The sequence below is a fragment of the Diospyros lotus genome, chromosome 3 (assembly GCF_014633365.1).
Source record: "Diospyros lotus cultivar Yz01 chromosome 3, ASM1463336v1, whole genome shotgun sequence".
NCBI classification, from domain to species: Eukaryota; Viridiplantae; Streptophyta; class Magnoliopsida; order Ericales; family Ebenaceae; genus Diospyros; species Diospyros lotus.
Window position 1 is genome coordinate 5,115,560 of NC_068340.1, and position 16,362 is coordinate 5,131,921.

A 16,362-nucleotide genomic window follows, 5' to 3' on the forward strand; every position below is an offset into this window, starting at 1 on the left:
GGAAATCAGTGAAGGCAAGTCATCATTTCAAGTGACAAGTCAGTGTTAGGGTTTTTTCTAATGGTAACTAATTAGTTGGGGGTATAAGCGGCAATGTCATACCCAATTATTTTCATTGTATTGTTCACCCCATTGTTGGAGAGTCCTAGGCTACTAAGGAGTCTTACCGAGAGGAAAAAAAGTAATTGCTAAGGTCTACACAAGGAATGAAGACATGGCCCCGATCATGTGCTGATAAGTAGTGATAAGGAGGGATTGAAGACCCAAAGAGATAATCTAGATAAGTTTCTAAAATTTAGGAGAAATAATAAGTGTAGGATGTGCTAGTTATCTTATCTTGTGTATCTTAAATTTCTATTGTATATTATCTCCTAAATAATAGCATAGAATCATGTATAAAGTTAGTACCTCTCCATTGCCGTAGGTTCCAGTTTATGATGATTAGGGCTGGTTTGATAGACATACACCACACACCCGAACACTTTGGGAGAGAGAGTGTTGAGATTATCATTACAAATGGAAGAAAATCATTGGGATCCTACCATGCCAATGCCTATTACATTACCAATTTCTTCTTCTCCTCCTCCCAATGATAATCCTATTCAAACAGCTAAAGGTGATCATTCACAGCCAGCACCATTTGAACCTAACAACCTTAATTCATCATTTCCTCAAGATCCTTAATCCTCAACAGAACCAGGGATAACTGATTCAGGTGAAGATCAATGACTAGAAAAGCCAATAAAGGTTTACTCAAGATGAGCTAAACATCCAGCTCCTCAACTCAACCAATCATTAGAACCAACGGGAGGTCCAACAAATGAGGATGAAAACACTACAACCAACAGTGATTTGAACATCCCTATTGCTCTTAGAAAAGGGGTAAAATCATGTGTTAAGCATCCAATATCAAACTTCTTGACATATTCCTGGTTATCTCCTCAATTCAAGGCATTCACTACCACTATGGATGAAGTCACTATACCCCAAAATATGTAGGAAGCATTAAAAAACCCTAACTGGAAGGAGACAGTGACGGAAGAAATGCAGGCACTGAACAGTAATATGTTAGGGCTCCCATTAAACAAACGTATCAAAGGAGAAAGAAGGAAAGGGGTGGGGGACCACAAGGGGCAACCAAGTAAAATGATCCAAGGCTAAAAAAGTCACAAGTTAGTTAAAAGAGAATAATCTAGCATGTGGCTGGAACAAGTGAGGGGGAGTAGGTATATAAGGGAAGAGAGAAAGAGAGAGAGGTGTGGAGAATTCTGTTGGAGAAGTCGTGGGAGAGAGAGGCCCTCTCGAATAGGCCTATTTTGTTTCTTTCATTGTTTTTTTGCTACTTCCATTGTTGAAGCTACTGTAATTGAAGAATTCTCTATTGTTTTTGAGTAAAAGTTCAATCAATTGAGAAGAGTTCTACCATTTGATATCAGAGCGCTGATTCATGGGGATATCCGTTTCTGAGAGAGTGGGCGAGTTAGAGGGGAGGTTGGAGACTTATCAACAACAGATAGAAGGACGAATGGAGGGATTGCAAGTCGGGTTGGATTCTATGAGGAACGAATTTCAGAAGGTGCATAACATAGAGAAGAACATGACGATGATGCTGGACCAATTCAACTTATTGATAGAGAAGTGGGAGTCGTAAGAGAAGGATAGGAAGGGGAAACGAGGAGAGGACAATGTACCCATGGGTTCTTCCTTTACCATGGACGAGACGCCGGGGGTGAGAGAACGGGCAAGGGACGAAGGCGATGTGACCGAAGGCTTCGGAAGGCTAGAGACTAGGGGTCGACGCTTGGAGATGCCCCCATTTGAGGGAGACGACCCTGATGGGTGGGTCTTTAGGGCGGAGCAATACTTCGTTGTGAACCGATTGGCCGACGCAGAGAAACTGGACTCGGCTGCGCTCTGCTTTGAAGGGGCCGCTCTCGCCTGGTTTCAATGGGAGCAAAGGCGACGGCGAGTGAGGAGTTGGGATGAGCTCAAGGCGCTGCTAGTAAGTTGATTTCGATCGACTCAAGAAGGCACAACGGAGGAGAGGTTCCTTGCGCTTAGGTAGACCGGTTCCGTCAAGGACTACCATCTCTGTTTTGAAACGTGGGCTTCTTCCATTGAAGAGCTGCCAGACGCATTCCTTGAGGGTCATTTTATAAATGGCCTGAGGTCGGATATCCCGACGGAGATGAGGGTATTGCGGCCAAAAGGACTGGAGTAGATGATGGAGCTAGCCCAACGGATCGAGGAGAGGAATCAGGTGGTCCGTGGGGGTTATTCGGGATCAAACCCAACTCGGGTATCAGCCCCTTCCACTTCGACAACAAACCTTCAGTCGAAATGGGCGACAACCAGCGCTGCCATCTCACATCGACCATCAGCCGTAGGTAAGTGGAGCACTCCCCCTTTCAAGAAGTTGAGTGAGTGTGAGTTGCAAGCCAAACGAGCAAAGGAGTTATGTTTCCGTTGCGACGAGAAGTATTCGGTGGGTCATAAATGCAAGAATAGGGAGCTGCAAGTAATGGTGATTTATGAGGAGGAAAGGGATGAAGAAGAGGATGTACAGGAGGCTAAAACAAGGAATGAATTAGGGGAAGGGGAAGACTAGGTCAAATTAAGGGAGGTGGTAGAGCTATCCCTTAACTCGGTAGTGGGATTAACCCCTCCACAAACCATGAAAGTAAAAGGGGAAGTGGGGGGACAAGAGGTGGTGGTCTTAATTGATAGTAGGGCTTCCCATAATTTATAGCAGCTGAATTAGTGCAGAATTTGGGACTGACCAGGACACAGACAAGAGGTTATGGGGTGATTATGGGGTCAGGTATGGCTGTTCAAGGGGCGGGGGTGTGTAAGGGGGTGGTCTTAAGGCTGCAGAATATGGAAATAATGGAGGATTTTCTACCATTGGAGCTAGGGAGTTCAAATGTGATCCTCGGAATGAAGTGGTTGGCTTCCCTAGGGGAGACACAAGTTGATTGGGGCTCATTGGTGATGAGATTTAAGGCGGGGGGGGTATGACATTGCATGGGGATCCCAGCCTTAGTAAGACCTTGGTAACATTGAAATCAATGATGAGGGAATTCAGGGAAAATGGGGAAGGGGTGCTACTTGAATTGGGCAGCTTGATTGCTGCTGAAAGCAAGACTGGAGGGGCAATTCCAGACAGCTTGCAGAAGCTGCTCATGGAGTTCAAGCTTGTGTTTGGGGAGCCGGGGGGTCTACCCTCGCATCGGAAGTGAGATCATGTGATTACACTACAATCGGGCGTACCACCAGTAAATGTTCGGCCTTATCGGTATCCCCACTTTCAAAAAAATGAGATCGAGAGGCTAGTTAAGGAGATGTTGGCAGCAGGGCTGATCAAACCGAGTGTAAGCCCATTTTCCAGCCCGGTGTTGTTGGTTAAGAAGAAGGATGGTGGCTGGAGATTTTGTGTTGACTATAGAGCCTTAAACAAGGTAACCATTCCTGATAGATTTCCCATTCCAATTATTGAATGAATTGAATGGGGCTGCTATTTTTTCCAAGTTGGACTTAAAATCGGGGTATCATCAAATACGAATCAGTCCTAAGGACATTCCTAAGACCGCTTTTCGCACACATGAAGGACATTATGAATTTTTGGTTATGCCATTTGGGTTAACCAATGCCCCCGCCACATTTCAATCCTTGATGAATGAGATCTTTAAGGAGCAGCTGAGGCAATTTGTTTTGGTATTTTTTGATGACATTTTGGTTTATAACAAGGATATGCCTGAGCACAAGGAACATTTGAAGTGCATTTTGGGGCTGTTAACAATGCACCAGCTATATGCTAATGCGAAGAAGTGTTAGTTTGGGTAGCGGAAGATTGAGTACTTGGGACACGTCATTTCTCACGAAGGGATGGCTGCGGATGATTCAAAAATTAAGGCAGTCGTGGACTGGCCTAGTCCTAAGTCCTTACGGGAGCTTCGAGGATTCTTGGGCCTTACGGGGTATTATAGGAGGTTTGTGAAGAATTATGGGAAGCTAGTGTGGCCATTGACAAACCGCCTTCGGAAGGGGAATTTTTTTGGGGACGAATTAGCAGAACAGGTCTTTCAATCTCTTAAAAGAGTGATGACCGAATTGCTGGTGTTGGCCTTACCAGATTTTTCCAAGGAGTTTGTGGTAGAGACTGATGCATCCGGGCATGGGTTGGGGGCTCTTTTAAAGCAGGGGCAGCGACCTATAGCTTTTTTCAGCCATTCCCTAAATCCCAAAGGTCAACAAAGGTCCGTGTATGAGAGAGAGCTGATGGCTATGGTATTTGCGGTAAGGAAGTGGAGACACTACTTGATTGGGAGGAAATTTGTTATTCGGACAGACCAACGAAGCCTAAAGTTTTTAATGGAACAAAGGGAGATCAGTCTGGAGTGCCAAAAATGGGTCATGAAGTTGATGGGATATGATTGTGAGATTCAATATCGACCCGGGTTGGAGAACCGGGCAGCGGATGCCCTTTCACGTCTCCAATCTTCTGTTTCATTATTGATTCTTACCGTTCCTCAAGTGGTGCAACTTGACCAGCTTAAGAAGGAGGTGGAGGAGGATGTGACACTCCAACTAATAGTTAAGGAGATGAAGGCTGATCCCACGCGAAAGCCTGGTTTTACTTTGGTGGATGGGCATTTGTTGTTCAAAGGGAAGCTGTATCTACCTAGAGGCTCCACCTTGATTCCGTTAATACTAAAGGAGGGGCATAATGGTCGGATTGGAGGACATTCCAGGGTCCTCAAGACCTATAAAAAGATCTCTTCGAACGTGTTTTGGGTGGGGATGAAGAGGGATATTCAACAGTATGTGCGTGATTGCCCCGTGTGCTAACAAAATAAATATGAAGCATTATCACCGGGTGGGTTGCAACAGCCGCTTCCAATTCCAAGCCAAATCTAGGAGGATGTGTCTATGGATTTATTGAAGGGCTGCCAAGGTCAGGGGGGAAAGATACAATATTGGTGGTGGTTGACTGGCTAAGCAAATATGGACATTTCCTTGCTATAAAACATCCCTTCACAGCAGCAAGCATAGCAGGAATTTTTGTGAAGGAGGTTGTTCGGTTACATGGGGTTCCAAACTCTATTGTCTCCGATAGGGATAAAATTTTTGTTAGTCATTTTTGGGAAGAGTTGTTTCGATTGCAGGGCACTAAATTGAACAGGAGCAGCTTCTACCACCCACAGTCCGATGGTCAAACGGAGATCCTAAACCGCACCTTGGAGACCTATCTTCGTTGTTTCTGCTTGTCCAAACCTAAGGCGTGGTGCAGCTGGTTGTCGTGGGCTGAATATTGGTACAATACTTCCATTCATACATCCTCAAAATTAACTCCGTTCCAAATTGTCTATGGGCATGAACCGCCCCCATTATTGAGATTTGAGAGGGGTACGATAGTAGTTTCAGCAATCGAACAACAGCTGTTGGAGTGGGACTCCATTCTTGATGAATTAAAGTCCCAACTGTTGAAGGCTCAAATTCGGATGAAAGAGTTAGCAGATAGGAAGCGGCGAGAGGTGCAGTTTGATGTGGGAGATATGGTTTATGTAAAAATTCGGCCCTATCGACAAAAGAGATTGAATGAGAAGTTATCACCAAGGTTCTATGGGCCTTTTCCGATGGAGAAGAGGATCGGGAATGTGGCCTACAAGCTGTCCTTACCCCTTTCTAGTGCTATCCATCCCGTGTTCCACGTGTCACAGCTGCGCAAGGCGGAAGGAGCAATTAGGGAAACCCTCGAAATCCCTAATCAGCTTTCAGCTGAGCTGGAGATAACAGTGTCTCCAGAATTTTTGTTGGGAATAAGGCCAGGCACATGGAACAATCTAAGGAACCTTGACGTCCTTATTCAATGGAAGGGGCTGCCCCTATTGGAAGCAACCTGGGAGCCATACCATCAGATTCTTCTTCAATTTCCAGAATTTCACCTTGAGGACAAGGTGCGACTTATGGGCGGGAGTGTTGTTAGGGCTCCCATTAAACAAACGTATCAAAGGAGAAAGAAGGAAAGGGGTGGGGGACCACAGGGGGCAACCAAGTAAAATGATCCAAGGCTAAAAAAGTCACAAGTTAGTTAGAAGAGAATAATCTAGCATGTGGCTAGAACAAGTAGGGGGGAGTAGGTATACAAGGGAGGAGAGAAAGAGAGAGAGATGTGGAGAATTCTGTTGGAGAAGTCGTGGGAGAGAGAGGCCCTCTCAAATAGGCCTATTTTGTTTCTTTCATTGTTTTTTTGCTACTTCCATTGTTGAAGTTACTGTAATTGAGGAATTCCTACTGTTTTTGAGTAAAAGTTCAATCAATTGAGAAGAGTTCTACCATAATCACACTTGGGATATTGTAGATTTCCCAAAGAACAAGAAGATTATAGGGTGCAAATAGGTGTTTACCGTCAAATACAAATCAAATGGAGGTATAGATCGATATAAAGTCAGGTTAGTTGCCCAAGGATTCTCTCAAACCTATGTGATAGACTATGAGGAGACTTTTGCTCCAGTAGCAAAGTTAAATTCTATAATAATATTGTTATCCATTGCTATAAATCTAGATTGGGAATTGTTTAAATTCGATATAAAAAAATGCATTCCTAAATGGAGAGTTAGAAGAAGAGGTATACATGAGGATTACACTCGGATTTGAGAAAGAAGAAAGAAGTGGCAAGGTATGCAAATTACATAGGTCTCTCTATGAGTTAAAACAATCTCTAAGGGCATGGTCAAAGAAATTCAATTCTACCCTTACTAAATTTGGTTACAAACAATGTGAGGTTGATCATACTCTCTTTACTGAACATGTTGCTAACAGAAAAAGATGCATCTTAATTGCGTATGTAGATGATATAATTGTTACAAGAGATGACACTTATGAAATTGCAGCTTTAAAACAGAAGTTAAAAGAGGAGTTTGAAGTCTAGGAATTGGGCATAATGAAGTATTTCCTTGGAATGAAAGTAGCTAGAAGCAAACAAAGTATAGTAATCTCTCAATGAAAATATACTCTTGATCTCCTAAAAGAAACTAGAATGTTGGGATGTAAACCAAGATATAATCCTCTAGAAAGAAATTGGAAATATGTGAAAAATGATGGTGACCCACTAGTTGATAAAGGGAGGTATCAACAGCTAGTTGGGAAGCTAATTTATCTCTCTCTAACTCGCCCAGACATAGCCTATGCAACGAGCATCGTGAGCCAATTTATGCATACTCCCACTCAACAACATTTGGAAGCGATATGCCATATTTTGAGATACTTGAAAGGAACACCAGGTAAGAGACTCTTGTTTCAAAAGAGTAGTGAAAGAAGGGCGGGCTGAAGGTTTTTTCGATACAGATTGGGTAGGATCGCTTATGGATAGTCGGTCAACATCTGATTTTTGTACAAAATTGTGGGGCAACCTAGTTACATGGAGAAGTAAAAAACAATCGATGCTAGCAAGAAGCAGCGCAGAAGCAGAATTCAGGACAATTGCCCAAGGTATTTGTGAGCTAATTTGGCTGATAAGACTAATGGAGGACCTATAAATGTCTCTAACCCAACCGACAAGCCTAAATAGTGATAGTAAATCAGCTATAAACAATGTTAACAATATGGTGCAGCATGATAGAATGAAACATGTCAAGATTGATAAGAGTTTCATCCAAAAGAAAATTGAAGAAGGAGGTATAAAATTGATCTATGTTCCTATAGCAGAGCAAGTGACAGATGTGTTTACCAAAGCAAGGTCAAGACCAGGGGCTGAGACTCTCATTAATAAGCTAGGAATGAGAGATATCTATTCCTTAGCTTGAGGAAGGGTGTTGGAGAGTCCTGGGCTACTAAGGAGTCTTACTGAGAGGAAAAAAAGTAACTACTAAGGAGTCTACACAAAGAACGAAGACATAGGCCCCGATCATGTGCTAATAAGTAGTGATAAGGAGGGATTGAAATTAGGCTCCTTTTCAATTTTGGAACATATCTTACAGAATTCAATGTTCTTATGGTTCCATCATTGCATCTCAATTTTTAATATCTCCAATCCTAAATTCCCTAATAAGGCCCTCATCTTCATCTATCAGAGGCCAAAATCATTCTACCCATCGAACTTTTTGATGTCATTGTTGGGTTTCATAGATCCAAAAGCAGCAGAAATTTTAAAAATACTTTTTGAATCAACTAGACTCTTTGACCGATCTAAAAACCATAAAACTGGATCTAGTAATTTTCCGATCAACCAACCTCTTTGACCAATCTTGAAACCCGAAAAGATCAGATCTAGTTTGCAAATATATAATCTCTTCAAGAACAAAGAACATATAACGAAAAACCAAACCTTTTGGTTATCTGACGTAAGAAATGATGAATGTTTGTGCCACGAGGTGTTACCTACCCTCTATAACGGATCCACACCAAAGAGAAGCTTCAATCAATGTCCATGAACATGCCCATTCGATCTCCTTGCATCAACCATACAAGATCTTATCCAACTCTTGGAATTATTTTTGGTTTTTCTCAAAAACCACTTTCTCTCTCTAGAAACAAAGGGGATGAGGCAAAAACGGAGAATCTTCTCAAACCCTAGTCAAACTAGGGATTTAAGAAGCCCCAGCATGTTTTGGACGTGCTGGGCCGAGGCCCAGTCCATGGGTGGGTTGGCCTTCTCATGCTTGGTGCGCAGGCCGGGCCTGGAGCGCGTTGGCTAGGTCGCACGGGCCACGGGCGCGCCTGGCCTGGCTAAGTGTTAGTCTGCACACGCGCAGGCCTAGGCATAACCCCTTGCCATTTTTTGCCTCATTTTCCTTTTTGCTCATTTTGTTGACATCTCGTGAACTTTTCCGTGAGTGCTGACTTGCCCCAAAACCCCACAAATTCATCTAGGCCAAAAACATTTTTTGGTCCCATTGAATTTGTCATGAAACTTCTCTTTGTTTGCATGTGACCTTATAAGTTTACTATGAAGATAGCATAGGGCAATTTATAGAATCCTACTCTTATTCAAACTCTTTGATTATTATTCGTAATTTATGTCATCTCATGACAAAAATTATCATCTTGCCCTTAGACCAAGATTGACGTCTAGTAACGTATCATGGCGCCCATATCATAATGAAATGCAAACGACACTTCAGATGAACCTTTTCGCAACAAGTTCCAATGCTATTTGATCCATCTATCATAGTGCCCCAATATGGTTTAGAAGTATGGTGAAATGTCAAACCTTCAATAACCAATATTATGTGTACGAATGCTAAGTCCATAACTCCTAGAGTTGAATTAATAACTCTTATTAATTTTCAACTATCTACATTAGCCAACGACTTCCCGAGTTGTGACTTCATCATTCACATAGGGCATACACCTTTTAAGATTCTTAATAAGGTCGATAGATTCCATCTTGCATACTTACTTACCTTCGTATGATTCGGATCATATTCAATAACCACAATTTCAAGAACCCATCTTACTAAACCTTGTACAATGGCATCAAAGCATGGCACTCCTCATACAAGATAACTATGGTACCTTAGGACAAGAGATTACTAGCACCCGTCGCCACATAAAACTCCCAATTAACATTTAGTAAGAATTACCATTTGGGTGTTCTCAAGTTATGTCATTTAGTAAACTCATTCACCAATGAGCACCTGCACATTTGCATTAATATCACCACACAAATAGTCAATGAGATCAACTACCTTCCTCACGAGCATGCATAGTGTGTACCAGTTTTGACGGTACTATAGAGGCCCCACTCTATAGTCCTATGACTAGGAGTAGTTTAAAAACGAAGCATTAGTCATTCGATTTCATTAGTATGATCTCATCATAACTCAATTGACATTGTTACTCTCTTTGGGTTTCATCTAAATAGGAATCAATTATATTGTTAACTAAGGATCTTGGCTTTTCTTAATCAAAATATGTCCGAGATTAATAAGAGATGTAGCCAACTCACAACTCTTATGATTGGCTCCTAGGTTACAACTCTATCAATCATATCTAGTGGTAGAAGCGATGGAAGCCATTATCGCAAATCAATTATATTGCTAACCAAGGATCTTGGCTTTTCTTAATGAATCACCCGTGCTCTGATACCAATTTGTTGAATTGGGAGCACTGGAATGCACTAAATCTTGGTTGAATTCAATCACACACATGGAATTGAACCAAAACAAAAATAGAATAAGAACAGAATTAAATGATAGAAAAAAGACATGCAAACCACAAGAAGACACAACGATATATCTCGATTCAGATCATCTAACGATGATCCTACATCCAGCCTCTTGATCCTAAGAGCAATCCACTATGAATATTGAAATCAATCAGTACAAGAATCCATCACAAGTACAAATGAAAAATCGAGATTACAAAGGCTATCTCTCTCTAGACTTTTCCCTCATTCACAAACACTCGTACACTATCAGAATGATGCCTCAAGCGACTACCCCCTGCCTTATATTTATAAACATTTCGACATGCGAAGCTGAGTATATCGCAACGGCATCATGTGCTTGTTATGTAGTATGGTTACAAGGATTGTTGAAGGAGATGAAATTGGAGCAGACTAATCCAAACTTGGAGTGACTGATCAAAGCAAGCCTCAAGATTTTGAAGATAGCAAGTTTAAGGGGGGAGAATGTGAAAACAATGGAATAAAAATTCAATTTCTATTAATCTCATCAATCTAATTACATGGGCTCTTCTTTTATAGAAGAGGTTTTACATAAAAAGGAAAGCAATCAATCTAAGAGATATTTACATAAAAGGAAAGCAATCAATCTATGCAATAGAAAACTATAGATCTATACACAATAGGAAACTATACAATAGGAAAGGATAACAGCTGTATATTTAGGAGAGTTTCCTAAGATTGGTTTAAGCAAGATTCCCTAAACCAATTTTAGGAAAGTCATATCACATTGAATTCTCTGAATGCCAACACTCCCCCTCAAGTTGGAGAATGTATATCCCACATTCCCAACTTACTTACCAAGTCTTCAAACCTCTTCGTTGGTAGCCCTTTGGTTAGGATATCCGCAACTTGTTCTTTGGATGACACATAGGGTAAATGAATTAGGCCGGCTTCCAATTTTTCCTTGATGAAATGTCAGTCTATCTCAACATGTTTAGTCCTGTCATGTTGGACAGGATTATGGGTTATGCTAATTGCTGATTGATTATCACACCAAAGGCTAATTGGTCATTGGGCTTGAATCTTCAGGTCTTCAAGGATAATTCTTAGCCACAAAACTTCACATAGGCAAAGGGCCATAGCCCTAAATTTCGCTTCTGCACTTGATCTTGCTACAACACTTTGCTTCTTACTCCTCCATGACACCAAGTTCTTGCCTAGATAAACACAGTAACCACTTGTTTACTGCCTACCTGTGATAGACCCAGCATAGTGAGCATCTAAGAAACCCTTGATGTCCAGCTCATTCCCTGCTTTAAATAGAATTCCCTTGCCTGGAGTGGACTTGAGGTAACTTAGAATTTTTCTTATAGCAAGCATATGATCCTCAGTTGGGCTGTGCATGAACTGGCTCACAAGGCTAACTGCAAAAGCGATGTCAGGCCTTGTGTGGGAGAGATAAATTAGCCTTCCAACAAGTCTTTGATACCTTCCTTTGTCCACTGGTTGGCTGCTAGGGTTGTTCCACAACCTATTCAATAGGGATTTTAGACCCTTTTCCACCTGTTAACCCTGTTTCTGCCAACAAGTCCAGCATATACTTCCTTTGAGAAAGGAAGATCCTAGCTTTAGAATAGGCAACTTCAATTCCCAAAGAATACTTGAGAACCCCCAAATCTTTGATCTCGAATTCCCTGGACAGCCTTTCCTTGAGTTTTTCTTGCTCCTCCTTATCATTGCCTGTGACAATCATATCATCTACATATACTAATAGAACTGTCACTTTACCTTCTTTAGAGTGTTTTATGAAGAGAGAGTGGTCTCACCTACTTTGGTCATACTCGAAAACTTTCATAGCTTTGGAAAACTGTCCAAACCAAGCCCTAGGAGACTGCTTAAGCCCATATAGAGCTTTCTTGAGCTGACATACCTTCTCTTCATGCCCTTCTTGGAACCCTGGTGGCAATTCCATATATACGTCCTCCTCCAAATCCCCATGGAGGAATGCATTTTTTACATCTAACTGTTGTAGGTTCCATCCAAAATAGGCTGCCAATGAGAGGAGAATACGTACCGTGGTCATTTTAGCGACTAGAGCAAATGTCTCAAGATAATCAACTCCTTAAGATTGTGTGTATCCCTTAGCTACCAGCTTAGCCTTATATCTCTCTAGGGTGCCATTAGCCTTGTATTTTACATTAAAAATCCATTTACACCCCACCGGATTGATCCCCTTAGGTCTGGACACAAGATCCCATGTATGGTTCTTTTTTAGGACACTCATTTCCTCCAACATAGCTTGTTTCCAGTTCTGATCCTGTAATGCCTCATTTACTGACTTAGGAATGATAATTGAATCCAAGGAAACTAGGAAACTTTTATGCCTTTGGGAGAGATGATGCTAGGAGAGAAAATTGGTTAAGGGATGTTGTGTACAACTCCTAACCCCTTTTCTAACTGCAATCAGTAGGTCTAAATCATCAAAGATAGGGCCATCAGAAGAAAAAGTATCTTGCGTGAGATTCATACCTAGACCAAAATTCGAGGGTGGTGTATGTTGTGTGTCTTGGATAGGCTGCCTTCGCTTGTAGATGTAAGGAGACCCCTTGTACCGAATTGGAGAAGGCATCCGTTTGATGGCCGCCTATTCACCCAACTCAACCTGATCATGCATTTCTTTGTGATTGCCAGGGGATAGACTAATGAGAGGATGAGAAGGTCAGGTTGGTGATGGCTGAGTTGTTTGAGCGATGGTAGGGCTGGTGTGGTCAAGAGAATTAGAACTGGAGTGAGGTGTATGCTGAGAGGCAGACAAGAGAGTATCATCAAAGCTTTCATCGAAGCTGTAGTCTCCATAGGAAAGTCTCTCCCCCTGGGGACCAGCTGGAGAGGTACCAAAAAAAAGAAAGGGACTCAAGAAAGGTAACATCTTTGGAAAACACACTTAAGTGCCCTTGGATCCAACTTATCTCGATGTTGTTTGGATATGTGAACAAAGGATACACACCCAAAAACTCTAAGAGGAAGAGGATTATGCACATTAAAATCTAGAAAATGAGTAGTTAGACAAGCAAGAGGGCTTTGTTGGTGAAGGAGCTTTGTGGGTACTCAATTAATAAGAAAGGCAACAGTGAGGACAGCCTCTCCCCAAAAACTTTTAGGAACTCTATGATGGTGAAGAAGAGTACAGGCCACATTAAGGAGATGTCTCATCTTACTCTCGACTACTCCATTTTGTTGTGGAGTATCTATACAGAAAGATTCATGGATAATTCCTTCTTGTTGGAAAAACTGATGCATAGGGTGATTAAAATACTCCTGGGCATTATTAGTTCTAAGTTTCTATATAGGTGTTCCAAATTGAGTAGTAATTATCTTACAAAAATTTGGTAACACTATTCCTATGCCAACCTTATCTTTTAGCAAAAACACCCATGTTATTCGAGTACAATCATCAATGAAGGAGATAAACCACCGAGCCCCAGAGTAATTAGGAATTTTACAAAGCCCCCATACATCAAAATGAATTAGAGCAAAGGGTTTAGAACTGATTTTATTACTCATGGGATAAGGAACACGATGCTGTTTGGAAAGAATGCATACATCACAATGAAAGATATTGGGATCAATAGAATGAAATAAAGTAGGAAACATAACTTTTAATAGAGTAAATGGAGGGTGACCAAGGCGATAATGATGCTGCCATATATTATGATGATCTGCTGTAGTTTGAGAGGAACAAGCAACCGGTGGCTGGTTTCTAGATGGATAAGAAGCCTTCCCTACAAAGTAGTACAACCCACATTTTTCTTTAGCAACACTAATCCTTGTCCCTGTCTTTAGTGCCTGAAACTCACACATATTAGGTGAAAAAACAGTTTGGCAATTTAAGGTTTTAGTGAGTTGATGAATGGACAGCAGATTAGCTGATAAGTGTGGGACATGAAGGACTAGTTTGATGGAGAGATTAGGGCCAAGATCCACACTGCCATGGCCAGCAATAGGAACTGTTGTGCCATTAGCAATTGTGATCATTTTGGTGGTCCTGAGAGGTTGATAGGTGGAAAATACATAGGGGTTAGGTGTCATATGGTCTGTTGCTCCCGAATCCAAGATCCAAACATCATTCCGATCAGTTTTTAAGGTAGAACAGAATGCAGAATGAGTGCATTTACCTGGGATTTCCAATTGTGCTAGAGAGCAGGATCCATCTTGCATTGATTTGAGGAAGGACTTCAGCTTGTTGATCTCTTCAGCATTAAATGGAGTGAGATTTGAGCTGCTGTCAGCCTCAGCTTTCTCTCCCGGCTGGTCCTCCTCTTGCTCATTGTGTGATAGATAAACTTGATTTCTTGCAGCTAGATTCTTGAATCCTCCTCCACTCCTATTTAGGACAGCCTCTTTGCCATGAAGCTTGAAACATGTGTCACAGGTATGCTTGGGTTTCTTACAATAAGTGCACCATAGTCCCTCTCTTCCATTGGCTCGAGTTTGAGCCTCTATTCGCCCAAAACTAGGCCATGTCCCCTCTCCTTTGTTCACTGCCATTGCTGATCCGTCAGTGGCAGATTCTCTTAGCATCATCAGCCTCATATTTTCTTCACTTCTTACCACAGCAAATACCTCATTAAGAGAGGGAAGTTTTTCCCGACCAAGTAGCTGCACCCTTACTTGATCAAATTCGAGGTTAAGGCCAGCCAAAAACTCAAAAATCTTGTCCCGTTCGACTATTTGGTTAAGGGTTGCAACATCCATGCTGCAAATCATCTTTATATTCTGGTAGTTGTCTAACTCAAGCCAAAGACCATTCATATGATTATAATACTCGGTGACAGACAGCCCCCCTTGTTTAGAACCATTAATTTTAGTTTTCACTTCATAGATGACTGATGCATCCTGAATTTTGGAGTAAGTGTAATACCCAGTATTACATGGTATTGGAAAATAAATAAATTTTGTATAAGCCCGAGTGGGTGCCAATACCGAATAGTCGGAGGGGACCTCCTGGAAGCTGAGGGGACCCTAGGGATGGTCCGGTTTTGCGAATAAGGCAACCTTAAGGCGTTTTTAGGTGGAATAGAAGTCCCGTGCAGGCGCAGGGACGAAATTGGCCTTATCGAATAAAAGTCGAATATTAATTCTTGAAAAATCAAAATTTTGTGTGATTTTGTGATAATTAATTAAGACTTGAAGGGTCAAGTGCAATTAATAAATCCCTTAAGTGGGATTAAGGATATTGGGAAGTGAAATTATTGAGAAAATAGGGGGATTAAGTGTGTGATTAATTTATATATGGATATATATATATAAGCGTGAATATATATATAGGAGAATCGTGAGCCCGCTGCCATCAAAATTCAAATTTAAAATGCAATGAAGCAGAGAGGGAGAAGAGAGATTGTGAGGGAGCCAAGACCCGAAGCTTGAGAGATCGCGAGAGTGTGAGAGAGCTCGCAGGAGAGAGAAGGAGAGAGAGAGCGAGAGAGAGCTTGATGACAAGAAGGCTGCCATGGCCGTCGAGCAGAGGCAGGACCGAGCCGAGCAGCCAGCAAGCGGCAAAGGCACGGGGATGCATTGAGGCGGCTGGCGTGGTTGCGGTGTGCTGCAGCTGATGGAGAGAGGACAATCGAGAGCTTTGATGTCCGGCCATGGCGGTTGCAGCACTACTGTGCATGCTGGCGCGGGAGGCTCGCGACGTGGGGTGACCGGTGGTAGCGGTGTGCGGCGGTGCTGGAGGCGACTGGTGGTGGTGAGGCTGCCCTTAGTAGCGGCTGGCAAAGGCTTGCAGACCGGACTGCGGGCGCGGCTAGTGGCCGTGCGCAGTGAAGAACAGAGGAAGAAGAAGCGCTGGAGAAGAAGAATGTGAAGAGAAAAGAAAAAAAAATATAAAAGAAAAAGAAATAAAGGAAAAAGAAAATAAAGAAAATTCGGGAAAAATCTGAAAAAATAGGAGAAAATTCCAGAAAATTCTAGAAAAAATCTAGAAATTATTTCGGGACACGAGGAGCGTGTTAGAGGCTTGAGATCGAGATTTTAGGGTCAAGTGGCAGCTCGAGAGCCAACACCGGTGTGAGCGTCTGATCGGTTTTCTTCTCCAAATTAATCAAGGTAATTAATTTAATTCTTTTCAAAATATTTTCATTATGTGAGATAATGAAATGTGATCAGTTGATTGGTTTATGCCTTGGTTGGGGTTGTTTTTGTTGAAGTTGTTATCGGGGGTTTTGCGGTAT